The sequence below is a fragment of the Gracilinanus agilis genome, chromosome 3 (genome assembly GCF_016433145.1).
Source record: "Gracilinanus agilis isolate LMUSP501 chromosome 3, AgileGrace, whole genome shotgun sequence".
NCBI classification, from domain to species: domain Eukaryota; kingdom Metazoa; phylum Chordata; class Mammalia; order Didelphimorphia; family Didelphidae; genus Gracilinanus; species Gracilinanus agilis.
The window spans coordinates 194,478,044-194,505,384 of NC_058132.1; positions in this window are offsets into that span (position 1 = coordinate 194,478,044).

A 27,341-nucleotide genomic window follows, 5' to 3' on the forward strand; every position below is an offset into this window, starting at 1 on the left:
TTTTTCAGAGTCTATATTAATTTTAGAAATACAACCTTTTGTTGAGCAAAATCCTTTTATATTTGTATAATATAATCCAGCAATTTTGTCTCTAGTTATTTCTATTTGTTTGATAGAAAAGATTTTCCTTCCTTACTATAAATAAGGCAAACTATTTCTTGTCTTTTTAGTTTTATTATTTTTAAAATATAAAAAATCATTTTTCCAATTAAAATCCATAATTTTATGAAATAACTTATCGGTATTGTATTAGACATGGGTTATTGTCATTTTTAACACATTTGCTCAACCTAATCATGAACAGTGGTGATATTTCCATCTGTTCAAGCTTTTTCTTGATTGCTTTCAAAACCTTTTTGAAGTTGTCTTTATAAGTCTCTTGTATGCCTAAGAAATTAGTATGGAAATATTTGATACACTTTATTTCTCTTTCTGTTAGTTTACCTTGATTCTTGGTTAGTAGTGTGTAGAAATAACAATTTTTGTGGAAATAGCTTTCTTCATTCTTTTTTACTAAAGGCATTTATTTAAGTGTTCCTTCACTCCTCCATCTAGCTATCAAATTTACTTATTCATTTGTTTTCCAGTATCTGCTATTTTACTAGTCTAGAAAATTCCCTCTGAGTACATTATTTCTATCCACAAAACCATTAGCTGCAGCTGTTTTTTTTTCTTTCAGTTTACTAACATTTTTCTTCTTTCTTTTAAAAAATCTTTCTCTTAAGTTTTATTCTTCCCCCACAAATACATGTAAAAACAGTTTCCATCATTTTGTAAAGAATTTTGAGTCTATAGTTCTCTCCTTTCCTTCCTTCCACCTCACCTCCCCAATGAGATGGTAAGCAATCTCATATAGATTTTACATGTGCAATCATATAAAATATTTCCCCACATTAATCCTTTTGTGGAAGGAAACTTGAACAGAAAAATTAAGGGAGAAAAGTTTAAAAAAGTTTACTTTAGTCTGTATTCAGACTCCATCAGTTCTTCCTTTGGAAGCAGATGGCATTTTTTCATAAATTTTTTGGTATTAAGTAATGCTGAGAATAGGTGTTATTCAAAATTGTTCATTGTACATTATTCCTGTCACTGTGGTTCTAGTTCTGCTTATTTTACCCTACTTCAGTTCATTTAAGTTTTTCCAAGTTTTTCTAAGCTCCTTCTGCTTGCCATTTTTTTTACAGCATGATAGTATTCTATTATATAATCATATATAATCATATATATAATATGTATATTATATATGTAATATAATCATATAACTTCCTCAGCTATTTTCCAATTAATGTGTATTCCCTTACTTTCTGATTCTTTTCCCCGACAAAAAGCATTGATTTCAGTATTTTTGGACATTTAGGTCCTTCCCTCTTTTTGTTTTTTACTTTCTTTGGGATATAAACCTAGTAATGATATTCCTGGGTTTACTTTTTAAAAAATTCATTACTTTGGCGAATTTTTGCATGTCTTTTTCCATATGGCTAATTCTGTCTTTTAAAAAGTTCTCATTAGTGAATTTTTGAACCTATTTTTTCCACTTGGCCAATTCTGATTTTTATGACATTCTTTTCTGTGGATTTTTGTGCCTCTTTTGCCAATTGGCCTATTTTGTACTTAAGGTATTATTTTCTTCGATATTCTTTTGAGTCTCCTTAACCAAGCTGTTAATTCTTTTTTCATGATTTTCCTGTATCATTCTTATTTCTTTTCCCAATTATCCTTCTCCCTCTCTCATTTGATTTTCAAAATTCTTTTTGAGGTCCTCCATTTCTTTTTGGACTTGAGATCATTCATATTTTTCTTTGAGGCTTTGAATACAGCAGTATTGACTTTGTTTTCTTCTTCTGAATTTGTGTTTTGGTCTTCCCTGTCACCAAAATAACTTTCTATGAGTTTTTTTTTTTTGTTGTTTGCTCATTTTCCAGTATTTTTTTCTTTTTCTTTTTAACTTAAAAAAACTATTACAGGTGGGCACTCTGTTCCTGTAGTGAAAGGAGCACTGTTTCAAGCTTCAGGTTCTTATGCACCTGACTTCAGAGCTAGCTCTGGGGAATCTATAAGACTTCAGTTCTTCCAATGTGATATAATCTAAGGAAATATGTATTTGATAAGTTTCTTGGCCTGTGCTCTGGTCTTTAAGGAACCACGAGTACTCTTTTCCTCCTTGGAACTGTGACCAGGGTCCCTTGTTCTCCTGTAGCCACAAATGCTGGTTTGAGCTAGTGCTCCTGCTAACCCTGAGACTAAGATCCAGGACTATGACCTGGATCTGTGTATGAGCAATTGACAAATCTTATACCAAGAACCTTCAAAGGAACCCTTGTATTATCCTTCTGAAACTTGTCTGATTACCCCTTTACTGTCTGGGGATGAAAGCTCTGGAAGGCTTTGCTGCTGATTCAGCTGCCCCTAAAGTTTGTTGAAGCAGGGAGGCCTGCCTTGGCATGCTGCTTTGTGTTCTCCTATCACCCTGGTGCAATAGACCTTTTGTACCAGCATTCTAAGTTGTTTTGGGCTGAAAAATTATTTTACTCTGTCCTTTTGTGGGTTGTGCTGTTCCAGATTGAGGTGTTATAATTGTTTAGAGGGTCATTTGGTAGAGATCAGCTCTGTGTACCTTCTCTGTCATTTTGGCTCCATCCTTAACTGACATTTTCTATCACTCTGTTGACAGAGAGAGTGAGAGGGGGCTGAAAAGTGTAGGATGGATGGGAGAAAGGAGAGAGGAAGTTAGAGGAAAGGAAAGGAAGGTAGCATTCCCAGCCCCTGAGGGGGAGAATTGACCAGAGCCCTTTGGGGCTCAAATAAAAGATCAGAGAGCAACTTTGGGTTTAGAATAGCTGGGTTTGATTTTAATTAGAAAAGGGAAGGTCTAGGAAAAACTAGGAGGTAGATAGAAAGGGAAAAAAGCACAGAGGGCTCAGGATCCAAGAGCTTCCCAGCTGGAGAGCAGACCCTCCAGGGTAGAGAGAGCTCAGGGTAGAGAGAGCTAGGGAGAGCTCAGGGTCAAGAGAGAGAAAAAGGCACCAAACTATCTCTTTTATACTTTCTCTGACACCTCCCACAAAGGAAATGGGAGGTGTTAGGGGAAGTTGTAGCAGAGAGTCTAGGTAGGAGTTGTAGTCTCCCAGGGTTTATGAAAATTCCAAATGACCCAAGAGAGATATTTTAATTTCCAAGCCGCCAATGCTCAGTCACTTGATTTTTCTCTCATACCCATGATGGTCTCTTAATTGTTGAATCTAACAGATCTTTCTTAGTCCACTTCCTTCTTGACCTCTCTGCAGTCTTTGATTCTATTGATTACATTTGACACTGTTGATCACCCTCTCCTTAGTATTCACTTTTTTTTTTTTTTAGTTTTTTAGCCTACTCCTGGTTCTTCTCCTATTGGTCTGAGGAATCCTGTTTCCTTTGCTTGATCTTCATCCTGGTCACACCTGCTAACCATGGATGTCCTTCAAGGCTCTGTCCTGCATCCTTTACCTTGTCCTTCTATTTACTTTATTTGGTGATCTCATCAGCTCCATGGATCTAATAATCACTTTTATGCCAAGAATATTCAAATCTATTTATTTAACCCTGACCTCTATTCTTATATCTCCAATTGCCTACTAGACATCTTAAATTGGCTGTCCTATAGACATCTTAAACTCAGCATGTCTGTTTTTCCTAGCTTTCCTCTTACTGTCCAAGGTAAGACCATCTATCTAGTTACTTAGGCTTATAACCAAGTTCTCACTCTTTCACTCTCCATATATAATCAGTTGCCAACTCCTGTTGATCCCACCTTTATCACATCTCTATTATATGTCCCCCCCTCTCTCTTCTGATACTGCTACTACTCTGGTTCAGTCTTTTATTATCTCATGTCCAGACTATTTCAATAGCCTGCTGGCTAGTCTCTAACTCAAGTCTCTCCCCAGTACAGTCCAGCTCCACTCATCTGAAGCACAAATTTAACCATGTCACCCTCCTTCCCTCTTCAATAAATTTTGGTTTCTTCCTATTACCTCTAAGATCAAACAGAAAATCCTTTTTGGCTTTTAAAGTTCCCCATAATCTAGCCCCTTCCTAACTTTACAATCTTTTTATACCTTATTCCCTTCCATAGAGTGACACTAGCCTCCTTGTTTTTCCTTTAGAAGAACAAAACAAAACAAACCCCCTAAAGAACAACCCACTCTACCTCCTGACTTGATGTATTTTCAATGGTTATCCCTTATTCCTGGTATTCTTTCTCTCTTCACCTCTGTCTCCTGGTGTTCTCTAGCTTTCTTTAAGTCTCTACTAAAATCTTACCTTTTGCTAAAATCCTTTTTAATGCTAGTGTCTTCCCTCTGAGACTATGTAAACTACTGTTTACATCTTGTTTATGCATGGTTATTTGCATATAGTCTACTGCATTCCACTAAGATAGTCCTTGAGAGCAAGGACTGTTTTTGCCTTTCTTTTTGTCCCTAGGGCGTAGCATAAATGTCTGGCACAAAATAAGTCCTTAATAAATTCTTGTTGACTTTTTGATTATTGTTATTTTAATAATTTCAAAAACTGTTAAACAGGAGTGATGAAAATAGACATACTTGCTTAATAATGTTTTTAATGAGATTCCATCTAGTGATTTTCAGATGTATATTGTATGTTTCTGACTTTAGAGATATGTGTTTGGCATTATGAAAAGATCTATTTTTTTAAATCCTTTCCTTCAAGTCTTAGGATCAGTAATATGTATTGGTTTCAAGGCAGAAGAACAGTGAGGGCTAGGCAATGGGGGTTAAGTGACTTTCCCAGTGTCATATAGCTAAGAAGTGCCTCAGGCAGGATTTGAACCCAGGACCTCCAATCTAGGTCTGGCTCTCAATCTACTAAGCTACCTAGCTGCTACCAACCTTTCAATTTTATACATAAAATTAAAAATTTTTAAAGAAGCTTGCATTTTAATCAAAAGCTTTTCTAAATGTAATGGTATGGTCATGTTGTCTTCATTTTTTCTCTTGACTGAATTTCTTGTTTTGATTTTCCTCCTGGTATTAAGCTAGCTTTCCATTCTACTTAGCTATGTTGCTTAATAATGATGAATATTTAAAAATATATTTACCTCAATATTCATTAAAAATATTGGCCTCTAGTATTTTTTTCTCTCAGCTTTATCTTTGCCTGTTTCTTGATCAAAGGATTTCAGTAGCTGCCATCATTCTTCATGTTTTGAAACAATGTATAAGAATTACATGTACTTAAAAAAATCTGGTAGGTCCTTTCCATATCAGCGTTTTTAGTTTTTAGTTTTTTGGCAAAGCAGCTCTTTGATAACTGAATTTTTCTTTCTGATATTGGTATACTGACCAAGATTCCATTTTATTTTGTTGGAGTGCTTTATACTTTTGTATATTAATATTTTCTAGATAGAGCAAACATACTAATCTTTAATAAGTTTGTTGATTTCTTTCATCCTCTCATTTTTAATTTTGGCCATTTGGATTTGCTTTATTAGTTTTTTAAGGGTTTTCTTGCTAATCACTTATCAGTTTTGTTAGTATCTTCCAAAAATTAGTCTTCAGGTTTATCACTTCAACTTTAAAAAAGGTTTTCTATTCTATTTCTGTTTTGATCTTGGTCATATCTATTTTTGTGTGTATTTCATTGGTTTGTTATTTTTATAGGTATTTTAGGTATGGTTTCAACAGATTTATTTTCTCTTTTGTCTTTTAATTGCTATGCCTCTCATGGATATCCATTTGTCCTTGTGTATTATTTTTGACATTAATATAATGTCTGCATTGTTATTATATTTGATGTAATCTGTTTTATTTTTTTATAATTTCTTCTTTTCCACAGTAATTATTTAATATTCAAAAGTTTCTATAGAGTTTCTTTCATTTTAATTTTGTTTAGTCCTCTCAGTCATGTCTGAGTCTTCATGATCCCATTTGGGATTTTCTTGGCAAAGATGCTGAGTGGTTTGCCATTTCCTTCTCTAGCTCATTTTAGAGATGGAGAAGCTGAGAGAGAGTTAAGGAAGTTGCTTGAGGTGACATAGCTACTAAACGTCTGAGGTGAGATTTGAATCCAAGAAGATGAGTCTTCCTGACTCTAGGACAAGTGCTCTATCCATTGAGCTTCCTAACTGCCCATTGCTATTTTAATTACATCATAATTTTTACTAGCTTTTTTTTGCATTGGTCTATGTATATAGTGCATAAAAATTCAAATTTTCTACATTTTCCTTGGTAATTTTTGTAGTTGAAATATAACTAATTTTTGTGAAAGTGTCTTGAACACTTGGAAATAAAGATTTTTTTAGTTCATCCTGTTGTATCCTCTTAATATCTTTAATTTGTTTGAAATTTTTTAGCATGGCAATTTCTTATTAAGCTTCTAAGTTTCAAATACTGGTAGTAGGACATTTACATCTGCCACTATTCTAAAATCTATTCTTTTCTTGCATTGACCTAGGGATTTCCATTGTGAATTTTGATGCAGTATTAGATACCTATGAAATGAAGACTGATGAATTCTCTTTCTCTAAAGAAACATCAATCATATCTCCTTATGTTATCTCCATTGTTATTTTCTAATGTTAATTCAACTTTGCCCAATACTATTTGTGCCTCTTCTGTTATTTGTGATTTGGCAAGAGCATGGTAAATTGTAGACCAACATTTCATTATCAAGATATAGGGATTTTTCTTTACTGAATGTACTTAATGAAAGTAGCATATTGTAAGTTCTGTTTTTTAAGAAGTCATTCTGTAACTCTTTTTTCTTTTATTGTGGAATTTTGTCCATTTGCATTTAGTATCACAACTTTTAGGTTTGTCTTTAATTATTCTATTAGAAGCAAAGACCTATCTTTTTATTCTTGCAGTTGCAATTAGTAGCCCAAACTTAGCAGAATCACTCTAAACAAAGTTCCTTTGTTTTATATTAATACTGAGTAGGTTAATTGAATTTGAACTTCATTATCAAAGAAAAGAGTTTTGCTTTCAGATTACATTACCTTCTTATACTTCCTCATATTTCTTCTTTCTTTTTTCTGTTTCTCTGAAACACCTTTCTGAAACCTTTAGTAATTTATCTAATATAGTACTTTAAGGGATTTCATATTTTGTTAATAACACTTTGTCTTGGTTGTTTTAAATATTTATCCTTTTTTTCTTGGAGGTTTATTTGTTGTTTAAAGGCTTCCTTGAAGTTGATCTGATTCCCTGTGAATTTTTCAAAGTATTTTGCCTCTCAAATGACTATCTCTTTTATTTATAGTAGGACAAACAACAACAGCAGCAGGCTGAATATTTTTGGAAAACAAATCTGAGTTCATGGTACATGCTTCTTAATTTTGCAAATATTGTATTCTAGTTTCTATTCTTTTACCTTGCCTTTTTAAAAAGTTTCCTGTAATCCTTGATATTAATTTCTGGTAAGTAATTTCTGCCTTTCTTTTGGCAGTTTATAATACTTTCCCTTTATCATTATAGGGTTGAAATTTAAATGTCTCTATACATGTTATATCTTAGATTTTTCCTTGCTGCCCTGTGGGCTTTACTCTATATCAAAAAGTCTTCACTTGAATACTTCCAATGATGAGTGACCTAATATCTTCTGTGGTGGCTCACTCTATTTCTGGATAACTCTAATTGCCAGAAAGTTTTTCTTTTCATCAAAGTGAAATCCACTTCTTTGACCTCTCTCCATGATTACTACTTCTACTTTTTGAGGTAATATAGAATGAACTTAATCACTCTTCTGTCAATAACCAATCAACCAATCATTTATCAATGACCTACTATGTCAGAAGCACTGTGCTGGGCATCAGGGATACAAATGCAAAGGACAAAATAGTACCTGTCCTTAGAGAGTTTATGATTTGGTTGAAGGAGACAGAATGCACATATATAGATATATTTAAAAGACAAAAAATAATTACAAGACAGTTTGAGGGAGAACTGGGGGAACAAGGGAGGCTTCATTTCAATATAGCATCTGAGTTGAATCTTGAATGAACCAGGTATTCTAAGAGTGGGAGGTGGGAAGTATTTTCAGGACTTTAAGGATAACTAGCACAAATATCAACAAACAGGCAATGGAGTGTCATTTAGGAGGAACAGTCAAAAGACTAGCTTGGCTGAACCATAGTTTTCATGATAGGGAATAATGTGCTTTAAGACTAGAAAGGTAGGTTGGAGCAAAGTCACAAAAATGTTTAAGTGCTAAAACAAAGTTATTTATAGTTGATCCTATAGGTATTAGTGAGGAATTGGAGTTTATTGAGCAGAAAGTGGCATGGACAGACATACACTTTAGGGAAACCACTTTGACAGCTGTGTAGAGGATGCCCTGGAATTGGGAGAAACTCGAGGCAGGTAGACCAATTGGAAGGTCATTGTAATAATCCAGACAAGAGGAGAAGAGGGAATGTGGGAAGCTGGTATCTATGCCAGGTAAAAGAAACTATATTTGAGAGATTCTGATGTATGAACAAGACCTGGAATCTGATTGTGTGTTCATCTCTTTGTGACCCTATTTAAAGTTTTCTTGACAAAGATACTGGAGTGTTTTACATTTCCTCCTCCAGTTCATTTTCCATCTCCATCATTAGAGATGAGGAAACCAAGACAAACAGGATTAAATGACTGTCCCAGGATCCCACAGCTAATAAGTGTCTGAGCCTGGATTTGAACTCATGAAGATTAATCTTCCTGATTCCAAACTCAGTGCTTTATCCACTGTACTACCTAGATAACTGATTAAATATGTCCAGTGCAAAAGACTGAGGAGTTAAGGATGACACTGAAATTGTAAACTTACTAGAAGGATGACCTTAAGAGACATAGGAAAGTCAGAAAGAGGATGGATTTGAGGTATAAAATAAAGAATTCTGATTTGAATCTGTTGAGGTTCAGATGCTTATGGGGTACCTATTTTAAAATATCTAATATGCAGTTGGAAATGTAGAATTATATTGGAGTAGGCAGGTGGTACAGTGGATAGAAAAACACTGGGTCTACAGTCAGCAAGACCTAAGTTAAAATCCATCCTCAGATACTCGTTGCGTGGCTCTGGGCAAGTCACTTAATCCCTGTTTGCCTTCATTCCTCATCTATAAAATGCGGACACACTGAGAAAGAAAATGTCATACCACTACAGTATTTTTGCCAAGAAAACCTCATGGACAAATCTATGGGATCACAAAAAGTCAGACTGAACAACAAACAACAGCAATGACAATACCAATGTAGACTGTAGATAAGAAAAGATGTGGCACTGGGATTCGTGGCTCTGGGAATCATCAGTATAGAAACCCAAGAACTAAAGAAAGCCAGTTCAGAGCCTTGGGATACAACTGAGGACTGTTATGATTATAATAACAGTTAGTTTGGAGAAGCAGATAAATGGTTTTAGGGCCAAATAGCGCTTTAAGAGCCAGAGATTGACAGGCTACAGTGAGGAAAGGAGGGGGTAAAACACTCCTGGCTCTCAAACCCCTCCCCCTCTAACTGCTTCTGCTTCAGTTGGTAATGAAGACAGGAATAGGATTCTTCTGGTAAGTTTCTCTTGTGGCTAAAACCCCAATAATGTTCCTTTCTTAAATTTATATTCCTCTCAGGTCTGTTAGAGGAGATATATAGAAATTATTTATCTAACTGTTGAGGACAGAGGAGATCTTAAACTGGCAGCCAACAGGATTCAATCTAGAAGTTCAGACTGAACTGTAAGTATCCTCCAAATAATTATCAGGCACAGATTTGAAGGTAAAAAGTTATATTAGGAATTAACAAGGAAAATTAGAGAAGTTAATGAAGGTTTTAGGATAAAGGAAAGGTGACCCTGAACTGTTAAATTGATGCCCCCTTCCCCCTCCTCACTGGAGGGGATGAAGCATTTAACTAAAACTGGCTCTCTTGCTATTGATAAATATCTTACTCTCTAATCACTAAGTAATTATATAATTATATTAATGAAGAATAGTAATAACAAATAGGCTAACCCTATGAGTAGAAATCACTAGCTTATGCTACAATGGTTTCTCAGGAGAAACCCCAAGTCAGGAGAAACAAGCAGAGTATCTGCTCACATCCAATCCCATAAATTAACTGTCTTCAACCCTTCTCAACTGCCCCTCACCCAAAGTTCTCCAGGGGGGTTCCCTGGAATTCTGGATGAGGCTCTCCCTGTACCTTTGCAGGGATTCCATGCTTTGCATCTGCACACAACAGGACTGATAGGTGAAACATATATGCAAAGAACTAGGAAAGAATAGTGTCATAAAAAACCAGAAGAGGAAGTATCTAAGATGAGGGAGTTGTTAACAGAATCAAATGCTATAGAGAAGTCAAACAGGATGAGGCTGAAAAAGTCACTTGATTTCATAATTTAAGATTCATTGATAACTCTGGAGAGTTCAGAATTTATTTGTAGAAGGCAGAGGAGAGATACGATAATAACTTGAGAGGATGGAAAGGTCTAATGAGGATATTTTTTGATGAGGTACACTTGATAATTTAGGGATTAGGGAACTGGTACCCTCTTCCCCTGGGGCCCCTCTCTCTGATTGGAGGGCAAAGAGCTGCTCACAGACCCTCCATTTAAGGAGTGTGCTTTGGCCAGCTATCTCTTCATTTTCTACTCTGTAGCACACCTATGGACTTTTCCATCATGCCTCCATGTTGGATACCTCCCTACCCTTCTCCTTCTTCTCCCTTTCAATTTCCTTTTGTGTATTGTCTTCCTCCATTAGAATGGAAGCTTGTAGAGCTTGACTATCTTTGTATCCCCAGTGCTTAGTATAATGCCTAGCACATATTGATGCATAATAAATATTTATCAACTGATTGCCTGATTAATTGGCTATTCTAGTCATCTACCTTTAGATGTATTCCAGCCTGTCAGGCATCTTCCTGAATCAGACTTTTCCTTTTCTACCTAGGACTGTTGGTTGCTAGTTAGCTCCTACATTTTTCTCCATCACCTGAAGTCCAGAGGCTCTTTCCTGTGCAATATAAATGCTTATTCCCTCACTTCCCTGCCTGTGGGCTTAGAAATGCAGGTGTCCCACTTCTCTCTATTACTATTTCTCATTACCTCTTCAGAGTATGAGGTCACAGGCATCTTTTTGAAGGCAATTATTAATCACTTTACTATAGTAGTGAAGACGATGTTGGCAAAGGCATTTAAATGCTGGATAATTATGGGCACATAGAATGGATACAAGCCTTTCCTTGAGTTCCTAATCACTAAAATCCATGACCTTTGTTTCTTTGTCCTCTTTGATGTCTGTAGGATTTGACTTAGCAAAGCAATTTGGTACAGTGAATAGTCCATTAGATTTGAAGTCAGAAAGATCTGGGTCTGAATTTCACTTCATGTACCAGAAGCTGTGTAATTATGGGCACATTATTTAACTCTTCTTAGCCTCAGTTTTCTTAACTGTAAAATGGGGATAATATACTTTATGGACTTTTTCTTATGTAAATTGTGACCAATAAAGCATCATATAAACACTAGCTGTTATTTTATATACATTATTTCTCTTGCTTTGACATCTTTTCTGAGATTCTATTCAGCACCTCTCTTTGCCTTCTGGGAATCTTTGACTGGGTGACCCAGAGTTACCTCTGATTCAAAATGTCTAAAACAAAATTATCTTTCAGCCAAATCCAGCTCTTCCTCTGAACTTGTCTGTTTCTATTCTTGTTGGTTTCTCTATCATTCAGTCACCCAGCCTTGAAAACCCTTTTCTTTGATTCCCTCCACCAGCCACATCCTGTCAGTCATCAAATATTTCTCATATCTGTGCACACGTCCCTTCTTTTTCATTGCTACCATCTTTTCATGCTTCAGTATAGGTCTAGGCTTCACTGCTTCTCTGCTGAACCATTGTATTGATTTTCTAACTTGTCTTCCTGCCTTAATTCTCTAATTAAGTCAGAGATTTAGAGCTGGAAAGGACTTTAAAGATTGTCTATTCTCTCCTCATTTTATACAGAGATTAAGTGATGTGCCCAAAGTTACACAAGTAGAAAGTGACTGTTTTGGGATTTGAACTTTGATCCTCAATCATATATATATATATATATATATATATATATATATATATATATATATATATATATATATATATGCCTTCACCATCTTGCCCCTTTTCTACCTTACCTTCTACTTTTTCTCATGGGAGACAATGCTCAGTCTTGTTCAGACTAGATTATTCATATTCCCTGGACCACTAAGTGATGTTTCTGTCTGTATTGTCTTTTTCTTTTCCTCTAAGCCTTACTCTTGTTTCAAGAACCAGCTCAAGACTACACTGTAAATTCTAGCAGGGAAGGGAACATTCTTTATGCATCTTTGTATTCCTGGTAGTGCCCATTTCAGAGATGTTCACAGAGTATATTCTCAATAAAATTTTGTTGTTGCTATTGATGATGATGGGGAAGCTAGGTGGTGCAATGGATAGAATGCTGGGCCTAGAGTCAGGAAGACCTCAGTTCAAATACAGCCTCAGAGACTTACTAGTTGTGGGACCCTGGGCACATCACTTAATCCTGTTTGACTCAGATTCCCCCATCTGTTCTGATCAGGTATCATTTCTCAAGGTTTTTTGATGGATTATAATATTTCAAGATTAAAATTCATAAAATAAGGGAAGGCAAAGGAGTGAGTGATTGAAATCAAAACACTGGTATGGAGAGGAAGAGTGAAAGGAGAAAAGGCAGGATTAAAAGAGGAAATCAAGATGGAGGGGAATACATACATGGTAATTATAACTGTGAATGTGAATGGGATGATAGCAGAGTGGATTAAAAACCCAAATCCTATCATATATTGTGTACAAGAAACATATTTGAGGCAGGTAGACAAAAGTAAGAGGGTGGAACAGAATCTATTGGGCTTCAACTAAGAAAAAGAAGGCAGGAGTAGTAATCATCATCTTAGTCAAAGCTAAAGCAAAAATCAAGCTGATTAAAAGAGGTAAGGAAGGTAATTACATTTTGATAAAAGATAGTATAGAGTAGACAATGAAGTAATATCAGTACTCCATGTATATGTACCAAATGGTATAACATCCAGATTTTTACAAGAGAAACTAAAGGAGTTCAAGGAGGAAATAGATAGTAAAACTATACTAGTGGGGGACCTCAACCTTCCCCTATCAGAACTAGATAAATCTAACCAAAAAGAAAATAAGAAAGAAGTAAAGGGAATTTTAGAAAAGTTAGAGTTAATAGATATCTGGAGAAAATTGAATAAAAAGGAATGTATCCTTCTCTTCAGCAGTACATGGTACATATACAAAGATTGACCTTGTACTAAGGCATAAAACATCTAAACCAAATGCAGAAAAGCAGAAATAATAAATTCAGCTTTTCAGATGATAATGCAATAAAAATTATAATCAATTAGGGTTCATGGAGAGGCAAGATTAAAATTCAGTCTCCTAGGTTCAGCATTTTAAAACTCTTCACAGTTACAGTATATTATTCATATTCTACAATCTGTTTACCCATTACCCCAGGGGTATCCATTTTGTTACTAGTTCTTTGGTACCACAAAAAGTCAATATTTTGGTTTATATGGGATCTTTCTGCCTTTGCTCTTGTTGGGGGTATGTGCCTAGCAATGGAGTCTCTGATACAAAAAGAATGGATATTTCCATCACTTTAAAAATTCTAAATTCCTTCCTAGAATATTTGAGCCAGTTTACAACTCCAATGGTGGATTAGTATGGCTGACATCTCAGAGCAGCTGGAACATAAACTATTTATTTTGCCATCTTTTTCATTTTTGGGGCATGAAATAAAACTTCAAAGTTGTTTTGAATTTCATTTCTCTAATCATTAGTGAATTTGAGCAGTCTTTCATATCGTTGTTAATAGTTTGCGATTATTCTTTTCAGAATTGATTGTATAATTTGGCCACTTACCCACTGGGAAATGGTTCCTGGCCTTACATATTTGTATTAATTTCTCATGTAGCCTGAATACCAGCCCTTTGCCAGAGATATTTGATGCAAAGATTTGTTCCCCCTTAATTGACAATTTCCCTTCTTATACTAGTTAGAGATGTAAATGTTTTTCAAGTTCATATATTTGAAATAATGCATTTTAACTTTTGTGATGTCTCTAGCCCTTGCTTGGTTAAGAAAGCACTATCTTTCCACCATTATAGCTATGAAAGTTACCTGATATTATTTGTTCCCTTTGATTTAAAAAAAATCCCATGACCATTTATAGTTAGCTCACACATTCATTTTGAGCTTATTTTGGTATATAATGTAATTTGTTTGTCTAAACCTAGTTTATGCCAAAGAAAGTGATGTTTTAGAGAGGACCAAAAAAAAAAAAAGAAAAAAGAAAAGGAAGGAATCTACGATCATAGACTCAGGCATGGCAAGAGCCTTGGAAGTCATGTAGTCCATCTCCCTTATTGTATAAGTAAGGGAAATGAGTCTATAAGGGATTAAGTGTCTTTCCCAAATCATAAGTCAGTAGGTAACAGAACCAGGATGTGAACTCAGTTCTTTGACTTCAATCCAACAGTCTTTCCATTGCATCACAGCAGAAACATATTTCAGCAAGCACAATGGAAAGGGAGGAAGAGCATATGGCCTAAACTCAGTTTTAATGGGAGGTAGGGGTGGGGTAAACAGTGTCAGTGGCCATAATAGTAACTGGAACAACCAATGGGGAACTGCTTTCACTGCTAACAAACAACCCTATGGGTTAGTACTTCAATGATCCCTCTTGTTCTCCATAGGATGAATACCCAGCCCAAGAATCTTGTAGGGAGAGAGACAAGGAGGGAGCAATTTACCTTATGTTGATGGGCAGGTATTTGGGAGAGAGGCTTAGCCATTTGACCTTGGGGTTTTGGCATCCTAGAGTTTGGGGAGAGTATAGTCTCTCTGGTAGCCAATGGAAATTGGAGGTGGAGAGTCAAGAATTGTTCTTTCTGGGGAGTGAAATTGAGCCCCTGGGTAGATGGCATATGGGGCACAGCCTTAGTAACCCAAAGTTAGTTCCAGATCTGAGAGTGAGTTAGGTTGCCGGAAATATTTAAAGCAACAATAGCTTCAGACCTTCTCTGACTTGGCTTCTTCCAGGATATAAGGATCTATAATGTTTATTGCTTTTATTTCAGAACAAAAATGTTCCCATTTCATGAAGCAGAAGGAACTTTATCACAAATTCTTATTTGACTCACCTCTCTTTGTTAGGTTTCTGGACCATCGGTCTGTTACAAGTTCATCCTACACTTAATACCAACAGCAATGATAGCAGTAATGATGATGATAACAATAATAATGGCTGACATTTATGTAGAAATGAAAATTTTACATTATATTTTCTCATTTTATCTCCAGAACAATCCTATGAGGGAACTGCTATTCTTACCCCGGAACCAATTAGGATCATAGATTTATAACTTAAAGAGGCCCAAGAAGCTATTAAGCTACAGATCCCACCCCCCTCATTTTATAGATGAGGAAATTGAGAATAAGGGAGTTTATGTGACTTGTGAAGGGTCATGCAATAAATAAGTGAATGAGGCAGGAATTGAACCATCATCTCCAGCATTCTCTTCTATGCTTAAGCCCTGGATGCACTATCCTCTCCTAGAGAGGGAAACTAATTATCCATAAGACCCCAAAGCAGAGTTCTGATATCTTACTTCCCTATTCAAACCTCTTAGAATAATAGTACTTTTGCACATTTAGGGACTTTTTGGTTACAAAGTACTTCACATAGCTAGTCTTATTTAATTTTTCTAGGTAACACATTGATGTGTTAACATTACCATTTTGCAATTGAGGAAACTTCAGAAAGAGAAAGTAAGTTGTCCAAGGTCACATAGTTAAGGAAAGCTACTTGGCAAGCCCCAGTTATACTCACTCCAAGTACAGAGCATTTGATACTATTCCTTGCAAAGTCTGGTTTCTCTGGGCTTCCCCCTCCCTCTTTTGTTGTTATTCATTTGTTTCAGTCATGTCTGCCTGTTTGTGACTCCATTTGGGGTTTTCTTGGCAAAGAAACTGCAGTGGTTTGACATTTCCTTTTCCAGCTCATTTTACAAGTGAGGAAACTGAGACTAATGGGATTAAATGACTTGCCCAGGCACCAACTAGTATGTACCTGAGGCTGGATTTGAACTCAGGAAGATGAGTCTTCCTGATTCCACAAATGACACTCTTTCCACCAAGCCACTTAGCTGCCTCTCATAGAGAATAAAAAGTGTCTAGAAGTGTTCTCTGCACAACACCAGACTCACGCCAGCCCACAGTAGTAACAAATGGTATCTCAAAATGTGCCTTTTGCTTTTCAGCCATAGTCTCTGATATTTTCTAAGTAGTCATGTCAGGAGGTGAAAACACTGGGAAGAAAAGAAGTAGAAATTATTTCTTAAAAACCACCTTTACTACTATTAGATACTACTCATTGCTATTGTTTTGACCGTGAAAGAAAAAATTAGAAGAGGGGTTGAAAAAGATTTAGGGATTGGACCCTTTTAGGCAAAATTGGGAAATAAAGATCCTTTATATTTATGTTTTCTCATTTCTCCCAGTAACATGGGCTCCAACTAGTAAACCCTGCCTTTCTTGACACCAATTCCCTTGTCTATCTTTCCTTTTCTATTTTCCCCCATCCCTTATTCCTCCATTTAAAGTTCTAGACACTCTGACTTTAACTTATCTTTCTAGTCTTATTTCTCCTTACTTGTGATCAAGAATTTTACTTTGCAGCCAAAGCAGACAACTAGTTGCTCCCTAAATTTATCATGCCACCTCCTCCTACCTCTGGGCATTTTCGTCCAGACTGTTTCCCTCCCTTTTCCCCCAAGCAATCCCTTGAATATAATCTTTCCTGATTTTTTTCTTAATAATTTTGTCTTCCTTCTAGGCTCCCTCAATGATTTCTTATGAAAACTTCCTAGATCTCCTAGTCTTAATGGAAAATGTTCTCTTCCTTTTCACATTTTCCCACAGAACTCTATCTGTGTAGATGTTTCTCCTTTGCCCTCATTACATTCCTCTATTATATTTATCTATGCTCCTGTTATATCTTCCTTAACTGAATATAAAATACCTTTAGTGTAGGTGGTGGGTACTTTTAGGCATTTTTGTCTTTGGATTCTTTTCACCTACCCAGTGCCTCACACATAAGGTGGATAATACCTATTTGTTGAGTTGAATGGAATCTTCCATGAACATTTAGCATTTACCAGTTTTGCCCCATTCCCTCAGGCATCTGTTCTCCCTTAATGAAAAAATGAGTAATTGATTCTCCTCCTATATTCCTTCAAAGGAATATTAGTATTTTCACTAGAGTTAATGCCCAACTAAAAGGTGAGGCTCATTTGGCGTTCAAATGTTACTCTCTGTGTGACCCTGGGCAAGTCACTTAACCCTGTTGCCTCAGTTTCCTCATCTCTAAAATGAGCTGGAGAAGGAAACAGTAAACCACTCCAGGATCTCTTCCAAGAAACCCCAAATGAGATGGCAAAGATTCAGATAGGACTGGAATGCCCCCTCAAGTTATGCTGTGTAGGAATCCACCATCTCTGCCTATGTATAAGGCTGCTGGCGCTTGGAAGTCGGCTGAGGCGACTGGATGCACCCTCCCTCATGTGATGTGAATGCTTGGAAGTGTCAGAGCTCTGGTGCAGTGACTGATGAGACATCTGCTCCCGATGGGCTATAACCAACAATTCATTACGGCAAAATGGACTTACCCTCATTAGCCCAGAAGCTCCGAGTTTAATGTGGCACTCTGCAATCTCCCAGACTTCACTGCACACATTGAATGAATGCATCACGTTTTTATGGAGCTTGGTGAATCCTGAACTTCAGGAGACAATGGAGATTTAGCACGCTTAGCGAATTAGTTGACATATTTACTCTTCATGAATAAGCCCATTTTGGAGACAAACACCTTCTTGTGGTCTCATTATTAGAGATTGGTGTGCTTGGCTGCTCTGCCCAAGGGCATGATTCTCCTTGGGGAGCTCTTCAGTCCTTATCTCCCCTGTACTAGAGGTATTCTTGCAGAGGGCAGGCGAGCACTTTCCCAAGGCCCTACCTAGGTGGAGATGGTCCCACTGGGACAGCTGTTGGCTAAACCCGAGCTGCAACAGCTCTGGGACCTACAACATGGAGTGTGTTAGACACTAGACACAGGTTTGCTGATTGCACATTCGGGTCTAGCTACTGACTCAGGCTCAAACTAGCACAAAGTGAATGGAGTTTTGTCCCAGAAGGTGGACTTTTTCCCTACGAGGCTGTGTTTCTGACCTGCTGTTTTTGACTCAAGTGAGAAACAAATCCTAATTATACCCTTATTTCACGCAGACAGTCTCTCCTTGCTCTGGCAACAGAGATGGCTTCCTTTAAACATGCTGGCCTGGTTTCTCTTTGTAGCACTTTCCTAAGCAAACCTTCTGAAAAATAATAAGAGTTTTTGTGAATTAGCTGGAACCAGGAATCAATTTATAGAATGTCTGAGATACACTCTCCAGTGAGTTCCAGAACCTGTGATTTTTGTGTTAAATTTGGAAAAAAGAGGCACAGACCACCAGTTTTCTGCATTCAGCATATGTATAGAAAATTATATATCCACTTGTCACACTTATACAAGATGACAGTAATTCCTCCACAGTTGCTCTTCTTCCATAGTAAAGTGCTTCTTGTCTTACTGTCACCCCAGTATAGAATCACTAACTTGGACAACTGCTGTTCTCCAAAGGTCAACTGGTCTCGCCTTCTGTCTCCAGAGGAGGGCTAATGCTTATTGACCTTGGAGGAAACAGCTCAAAACCCAGTTTTAAATAGTTTTAAGTTATTAAGGAAAGAAAATTCTGCATCTAATCTACTCTCTTGCAGTTTGTGATGGGAAAAGTCATCTAAATGTTGTAGGTTTTAGAATGCTTTTCAATATGTGTATTTATTCCTACCAAGGTGACCACTGTCGCAACCACAGCTGGAATATTAAAATGCTATGGACATTTCTGATTTTTCTTCAATGCCTTGAAAGCCTCGATGATATCATCTCAGATTTGGAGATGACAAAAAATCCAGAGGGATAACCCTAGTTTGGACAAGTTTCACAGCCTTTTAATGACAGAGTTTGGGCTAGAGCTTAATATTTTGCATCCAAGTTCCTTAATTAACCTCACTTATGACATTCTCTCTCTTCTATAATCTATCTTCCAACTGTTTCCAAAATGAACTTCCTAGGGCTTGTCACTCTCCAGTTCAATAGCCTTCTGTAGCTCACTATTGCCTCTAGAATAAATATAGACTTTATAGGCTACCATAATCTGATTCTAATCCATTTTTGCAGTAATTTCATATTATTCTTTTATATATTCTCTGGGAAACAGTCAAATTAGGCTTTTTCCCCATGTGCAAACACTATCTCTTGAATATAGAGTTCCTCCTCATAGCTATCTTTCAGAATACTTATCTTCCCTGAAGGGTTAATTTAGAAGCCACCTCCCCTCTTAAAGTCACTTCTCTCCCGCCTCAATACACCCAGTTGTTAAAATCCTGTCCTTTATCAAATTCATATTATTTAGTTTATATTTATAGAATATTTATTTACTTATATTTAGTTGTAGAGAAGCTAATTTACTAGTACTGGGTCCTTTTATTCTGATACAACTGAATGTTCTATCTATGTTCTATGTCTGAGGACAGAGAAAGGAATGGAAGAAGAAGTGTAAGGTGACCAGCGATGAAGGGTCTTCAAAGTTGAGGCAGATTATGTGCATGGGCTTAGGGGGAGATGGTGACAGAAAATGCCAGAGTCATTGGAGATGGGAAAAAAAATAAAGAGAAAAAATGGTGATTAGGAATGCTGCAGAAGCTTGACTATCTCAGCAGTTTTTTCTCACTTGGATTAGAAAACAGTTGGAGTGTTTTCTTCCCTTTTTTCTTGTCCTAGAAACCTCTATGAGATCTGGAAGACACTTCAAGTTGGAGCAGGCCAAAAGCTGGTTCACTCCTAGCCCTGGTGATCCTGAAACTATGGAACCCTGAAGTCAGTAATTTTGCTTTCCAGTTCCTCTGTGCTGCTGAGACCAAGTAATTCCCTAGTCTTGATACTGCAATCTATTGTGACTTTAGAAATTCCTGTTTATTGCTCTCATACCATACCTGGGATACTTAAAAGGGAAGAACAAGACTCCAAAATAAGAAGCCGATTTTTGCAATGGGAGACTGGAACTGGAAAATAAGCAGAATGTCCTATTCCTCCACACTTAGGTCAATTATATTTGGGTTTTTACCATACTTCTCTGTAATCTAATTAAACTGTTTAATGACAACATTGAAGTTCAGGTGCTGAAAGCAATAAAAGACTCTGGAAAGAAAACATAGTCAAATGATGGAAGTTCCGGCCAACAGATGAAGAATAGTCAAAATTGCAAGAGGCTGATCAACATTTAACCTACTGATCTCAATATAGGTTACTCCTCCATGTAGGCTAGGGCCAAATATAGTCTGCATACTTATAAAATCTCTTCGATTATACCCACTTACATATGCATATATTCATTTGAAAACTGGCTCTGTATTCTCATCAGTGTGGCTATTCTCTATGGAGATGCGGATCCCAAGCCATCTGTGATCCCCATCTTGGGAGAGTTTTGTCCAAACCCTCCTACAAATCTGCCAGACCCTCATCCACCCAACATCCTAAGGGATTTTCCTTAGATCTGTTGATAGTGCATAGAAATCAAGGAACACAAGAGCTATATTTGGATTATTCTTTGCTTTTGCTGTAACTGGTTCATTTTCTTTTCCTCATCCTACATTTCTCTAATGGTCACTTTTTTTTAACTGCTTTGCCTCCTGTGAAATTCTTCGTGTAGGTTAGGACATGTGGCTAGGACAGATCCATAGAGGGAGAACATGTCGAGTCAGAGTACATGCATGGTGAGATGATCCTTCTAGTCTCATGGAGGATTCCCCACACAAGGCGAGCCCAGGTTGAATGTTTGAGGTGGGCCATAGCCAAGAACCCTTATTGATATGTTTATATTTACTACTCAGAAGACAATATCAATTCACAACAAAGATATTGTCCTGGTCTTCAAGTTATCATTTTATTTTGGGAGATTAGGTTACAACAAGCATTTATTTAGTACCTACTGTGTACAAGTATGGTGTTAAGTGCTGATGATACAAAGAAAGGCAAAAGACAGTCCCTGTCCTCGAGGAGCTCACGATCTCATGGAGAAGACAGTATGCAATCCATGACACGTACAGGGTAAATGGAGATTGATCCACAGAAGGAAGATACTGGCTCGAAAGGGGTCTGGGAAAGACTTCTTGTAGAAGATTAGATTTTAGTTGAGACTTAAAGGAAGCCAGAAGATAGAGACAAAGATGGAAACAATTCCAGCCGAGGGGAAAAGCTAGTGAGAATGCTCAGAATCAGGAGATGAGGTACCATGTTTGAGAAACAGAGTAGGAGGAGTCTTGTTTTATTGTGGAAGGGAGTAAGAGTTAAGAAGACTAGACAGGTAGGAGGCATCTAAGTTATGAAGGGCTTTGAAAATCAAACAGGTGTCCTTTTGGTAATAAGGAACCATTGGAGTTTATAGAATGAAAGGATAGGGAGAGTGACTCATGCAGATGTGAGATTTAGGACAATTACTTGGTTAGGGAAATGCAGGACAGACTAGAGTGGGGAGAGATTTGAGGCAGGGAGACTCACCAAAAAGCGATAGCCCAGGAGTAAGGAAGGATTAATTTTTTTTTAAGAGAAAGATCTAGTAATATATGGCAGTGTGCTACACAATACTACACAAATTTAGAGGAAGACAAAGTTGGTATTGGTTTAGGTTAATTCAGGAAGGCTTTCATTCAAAGAAGATATATTGAAAATTTGTGTTGAATTTTCAGTCCAATTATATAGTAATTGCTAATACTATATAATATATAGTAACTATATATTATAAATAATATATTTATATTATATATAGTAAATGCTAATTGTACGCAAGGGGCTAGGAACATGGAAGGGAAAATCATAGATTGTAATTCAAAGGGAAACTCAGAGATCAATTAGTCCAAACCCTTCATTTTAGGGTTATGGAAAATGATATGCAGTAAGGCTAAGTGATTTGCCCAGGATAGCTTTGCTGGAAAAAAGGAAAACCTAACTGAACTCAGGTCTTCCAACTGCAATTTTGTTCTCTTTCCAGTAGATCACACTGCCTTTCAAGTGAAGGTGTTCCATGAGGAGCTAACAACATAATTGCAGGATACAATATGTATAGGAAAGAATATCATGGGACAACTAGATGACTTGGTGGATAGAATCTTTAGGAGATTTTTGTCCAAGCCCTCCTGTAAATCTGCTCTAGGGGGTCCACCCAACATACTAAGGGATTTTTCTCAGTTGACAGTGTCGTGTTGACAGTGCACAGAAACAAGAGAAACACATGGGCTATGTATTTAGTATTCTCTGCTTTCCCTGTAAATGACTCATTTTCCTTTCCTGGAGTCAGGAGGAGCTGGGTTCAAATCTAGCCCCCAAAACTTCCTAGCTGTGTGACCCTGGGCATGTCACTTAATATCCATTGCCTAGCCCTTGCTCTTCTGCCTTCAAAGCAGAAAGTAAGGGTTAAAAAAAGGAATGGCACAAGGATGAATGTGTTAAATGCAGAGAACCAAACAAAATTCTAGAAGAAAAACTGAGAGGGAAAGCTCATTTTAAGCAGAGAGGATCATTGAAGGCTTCAAGGAAGAGGTAGCACCTGAGATGGACCATAAAGAAATATAAATATTTCAAATGGGGAACACAAGAAGGAAACACATTACAGACAAGGGAAGGGATGTGGCCTGAGGATGCCCACCATGAACAAGACACTATTTTACAATCTGCACTACCTAGATGGGTCTCTGCCTAAGTGGTTTACATTCTCACAGATATCTGAGAATTTGATGTGTGAAAGGTTAACTGAGATGAGAAGTAAAGAAGGCTGGAATGAGATCAGCAAAGGTGTAGAGCAGTGATTCCCAAAGTGGGTGCCACTGCCCCCTGGTGGGTGCTGTCATGATCCAGGGAAGTGGTGATGGCTACAGGTGCATTTATCTCTCCTATTAATTGCTATTAAAATGAAAAAAAAAATAATTTCCAGAGGGCTAAGTAATATTTTTTCTGGAAAGGGGGTGGTAGGCCAAAAAAGTTTGGGAACCACTGGTGTAGAGTATGCATAGGAGAGCACAGAATCACTGGATAGAGATATGGAAAGAATCCTAGCCATTTCTTTGTCTGTGCCTCTTGCTTGGCTGATGAAACTTGGAAAGGTAGTTTGGAGCTGTTTATCATTATAGACCACAAGGACATTATCTAAGTTTGGACTAAGAGTGTGGTGGGGGCATGGGATGTATGAGAGACACTGGGATGGAAAAGCGATAGAATTTGGTGCCTAATTGGATTGGGATGAGGGGAGGGAAAGAGAGAGAAGTTGGAGATATGATCTGATTGTTTCAGAATTTCGAGCCCAGGTGATTGGATGTATGATGGTCTCTCTGCCCAAAGTAGGGATTGTCAGGGAAGAGGGAGCTTGTTTTATAGGGAAGATGCTAAGTTCATCTTAAGAGGGTTCCTGTCTTAGTCTTGAAATCTCTGCCTCACACAGGATAACACCTGAATCCTGAAATACACGGAGCTTTGGCATCAGTAGGGAGGCGTTTTGCATGTGTGTGTGTTTGTATGTTTTCTCCATTGTCCCCCTACAGTGTGTTTATACTCAGGCAAGAGATAAACATCCATTTGGTTTAACACACGCAAAAATACCTTAGCAACTTCTTGCAGCTCGGGTGGTTGCTAAGTCGTGGTTCTTTGGCTGCCATGGCAACATAATCTAAGACTCCAGAAGAGACTGGCTACTACTAGCCCCCTTTTCCTGACTTGGCTCAGGGACAGGGTATAATCAAGAACCCAAGATGAATGTCAGGTATTCGTCTGGATCTTTGTTCCCAAGCCTGAATCCATTCACCCCAACACTCCTCGTCTTCACTAGAGACCTATCAATCATTTATCAATCCATCACTCAACAAGTATTTAGCAAGAGCTTATTATAAGGGGGCAGCTAGGTGGTTCGGTAGATTGAGAGCCAGGAAGTCCTGGGTCCAAATTTGGCTTTAGACACTTCTCTGCTGTGTTACCCTGGGCAAGTCACTTAACCACCTATTGCCTAGCCCTTACTGCTCTTCTTCCTTGGAACCTATACACATTACTAGTTCTAAGGTAGAAGGTGAGGGTTTTAAAAAAAGAGAGAGAAAATTTATTATGGAGGGCACCTAGAGAGCACTGTGAATAGAGTGCCAGGTCTGGAATCTGGAGGACTTGGGTTCAAATGTTGTCTAAGATATTTCCTTGCTGTGTGACCCTGGGCAAATCACTTAACCCAAATGCCTAGCTCTTGCTGCTCTTTTGTCTTAAAATCAATGCCAAGACAGAAGGTAAGGGTTTTTTAAAAAAAGAATTTATCATGGACCAGACCAGACTGTAGTAGGCACTGAGGATACAATAAATAAATAAATAAGATAATCTTGCCTTTAAACAGCTTACAGTTTATCAGGTGAAACTTCCCTTAACCTCAGTTTCTTTTATCTTTAAATAAGGCAGTTGTTCTCTAAGGTCCCTTCCAGCTCTAGATTAATAATAATGATAAAACATTTAGCACTTTAAAGTTTGCAAAACACTTTACAGTACTATCTCTTTTCAATCTCCAATATAAATTTATGAGGCAGGTGACCTCATAAATTATCCCTATTTTACAGATGAGGAAACTGAGACTGAGATAAGTTAAATGATTTATTCTGGATCACACAGTACATTTCTGAGGCAGGGTCTAAATCTAGGTCTTTCTGACCTCAAGTTCAGTGCTCTCTCCACCACAGCATATAAACATATTTACAAAAGAGTATTTACAGAAGCCTGCCTGGGAAATGTGCCTTTCTTTTTTGGCATAGCTTCTTAAATGTCAAATGACAAAATCTTCAGTCAGGGTGAGTAGAACTACGCTATAAGGTCTGAGGAGTTGGCAGTCAGGGAACCCCCGAAGTGGAGTGAGGGTAAAGCCCTGAGAAGGTGCAGGAAGTCATTCTTGAGTCTCATTTCTGCATCAGGAATTGTAAAAAACTATCCCACAGGAGCAGGGACCCATTTCTTATCTAAAATCTTCTCTACATAGTGCTTCACACACAGTGAGAGTCTAATAAATGTTCATTAAATGAGGGTAATCAAGAGCCCCTGGATTCCAGTGGAGAAGAAAAATCCCTTCCTACACCAAGGTCAATATTGTTGTTGTTCAGTCATTTCAGTCATGGCCAATTCTTCATGACCCCATTTGGGGTATTCTTGGCAGAGGTATTACAGTGGTTTGCCATTTACTTCTCCAGCTTATTTTAGAGAAGAGGAAACTGGGGCAAACAGGGATAAGTGACTTGCTCAAGGTCCCACAGCTAGTAAATTTCTGAGGCCAGATTTGAACTCATGGAAAGGAGTCTTCCTGACACCAGGCCAGGCGCTCTATCTATGGTGCTACCTAGCTGCTTTAGTTCAGTAGTCATTATAGCATCATAGCCATGTTACAGTTGTAAGATACCAAAGATCATCTTTGGATGGATGATGGTATACTAGAAAAAACAGTGGACTTGGAGACAGGAAGACCAGGGTTTGTGGTCTACATCTGACTTTTGATACTTATTGGCTTTGTGACTGTGGACAAGATGTCTAAACTCTCTGAGTCGTCATTTCCTCATTAATTGAAATGGGGGCAATAATAATTCTAGTACCAACCTCACTGGGTTGTTGTGAAGCTCAAATGAGATAAAGTATTTAAAATACTTTGCTAATCTAAAAGCACGAGATAAGTGCCAACTATTATTATCTGTTCCAACTCCCCCTCACTCCCTTATTTTACAGATGAGAAAACTGGGATTCAGAAAAAATAAGTGACTTGCTCAGTAAGGTCACATGAATAATTAGTGGCAGAGCGAAGAGGAGGGCTAGACCCCAAGGCCAGTGATCTATCAACCATGCCATATGCTTTGGCTCCTTGGCCTATGGACGGATTAGAGGAGGGGGTTCTTAAATGTATACTAGACCCTTCTGGCAATCTGATGAAGTTTATAGACCTAATCTCAGAAGAATATTTGAAAGTGTGTTAAAATATGTAAGATTACAAAGGAAGCCAATTATATCAAAATACAGTATTTCCACCTCTCCATCTCTATATTTTAGGATGGGATATACCTATATATATTTGCATACACATATGTATATATACATATACATACACATGTGTGTATAGCCTTGGCTCCAGAATATACACATTTGCACACATATGTGCGTGCCTCAAACCCATTAGTGAGTTAGAGGGTATCTACCCCAGGTATGTCAAAACTTGTTCCAGAGCAATGGGTATATGAGAATAATTTGTTCCAATGGCCATGAAGGCAGCTAAAGTGGACAGTATGCTTAGAGCTTGGTCAGAAAACAAAGAAGCCAAGGTCATCCACTACATCCTGGGCCAACGCCAGTTGTACTGACTTTTGTCCTGCCACCAGATTTGGATGACTGGAAGAGAGAGGGAGGCTGATGACTTTGTGCAGCTCTGCCTCACTTAAATCCAATTTACACACAAGTCAAGACGTAACCTCCCCATGTGCTGTCATTGGTCCTATTTGAAAACACAGGACGAATAACTATATAACTATAACTATAACTATAACTATAACTATATATATATAAAATGAAATTTATGTAGCCCTCAGAATTGAACATATAGTGTCTTAGATGACTAGCACAGAGTGTCTTAGAACTATCTATCACCTATCTAGTCTTAGACAATCAATCAATAACTATTAATTGCTTACTATATGCCAAGCCCAACTTGCAATACCTTTTTTGGCTGCTACATCACTGTTGACTCATGTTGACCTTGAAGCTGACAAATGTGGATTTTAAAATTAATATCCAATAATTAAGTATTATATTTTATAAAATTTTATTAATAATAAACTAACATAAAAAACTAACTATAAAAGCACTAACCAGACCGCTAGCTAGAGCAAAAGAGAAAGAGGGAGGAGTTACAGCAAACTATATACAAACTTGAGGATGCAAATGTGGACAAAGGGAAACACAATTTGGGTGATACAGAAAGGAAGTTTGGGTAATGTAGTTTTAGGGATTCAATATATTTCTAACTATACATTAAAATACTTAATGTTTTCATGTGACTTGCTATCTGGCCTGCCCATCTCTTCCTTCTCTCTCTCTCTCTCTCTCTCTCTCTCTCTCTCTCTCTCTCTCTCTCTCTCTCTCTCT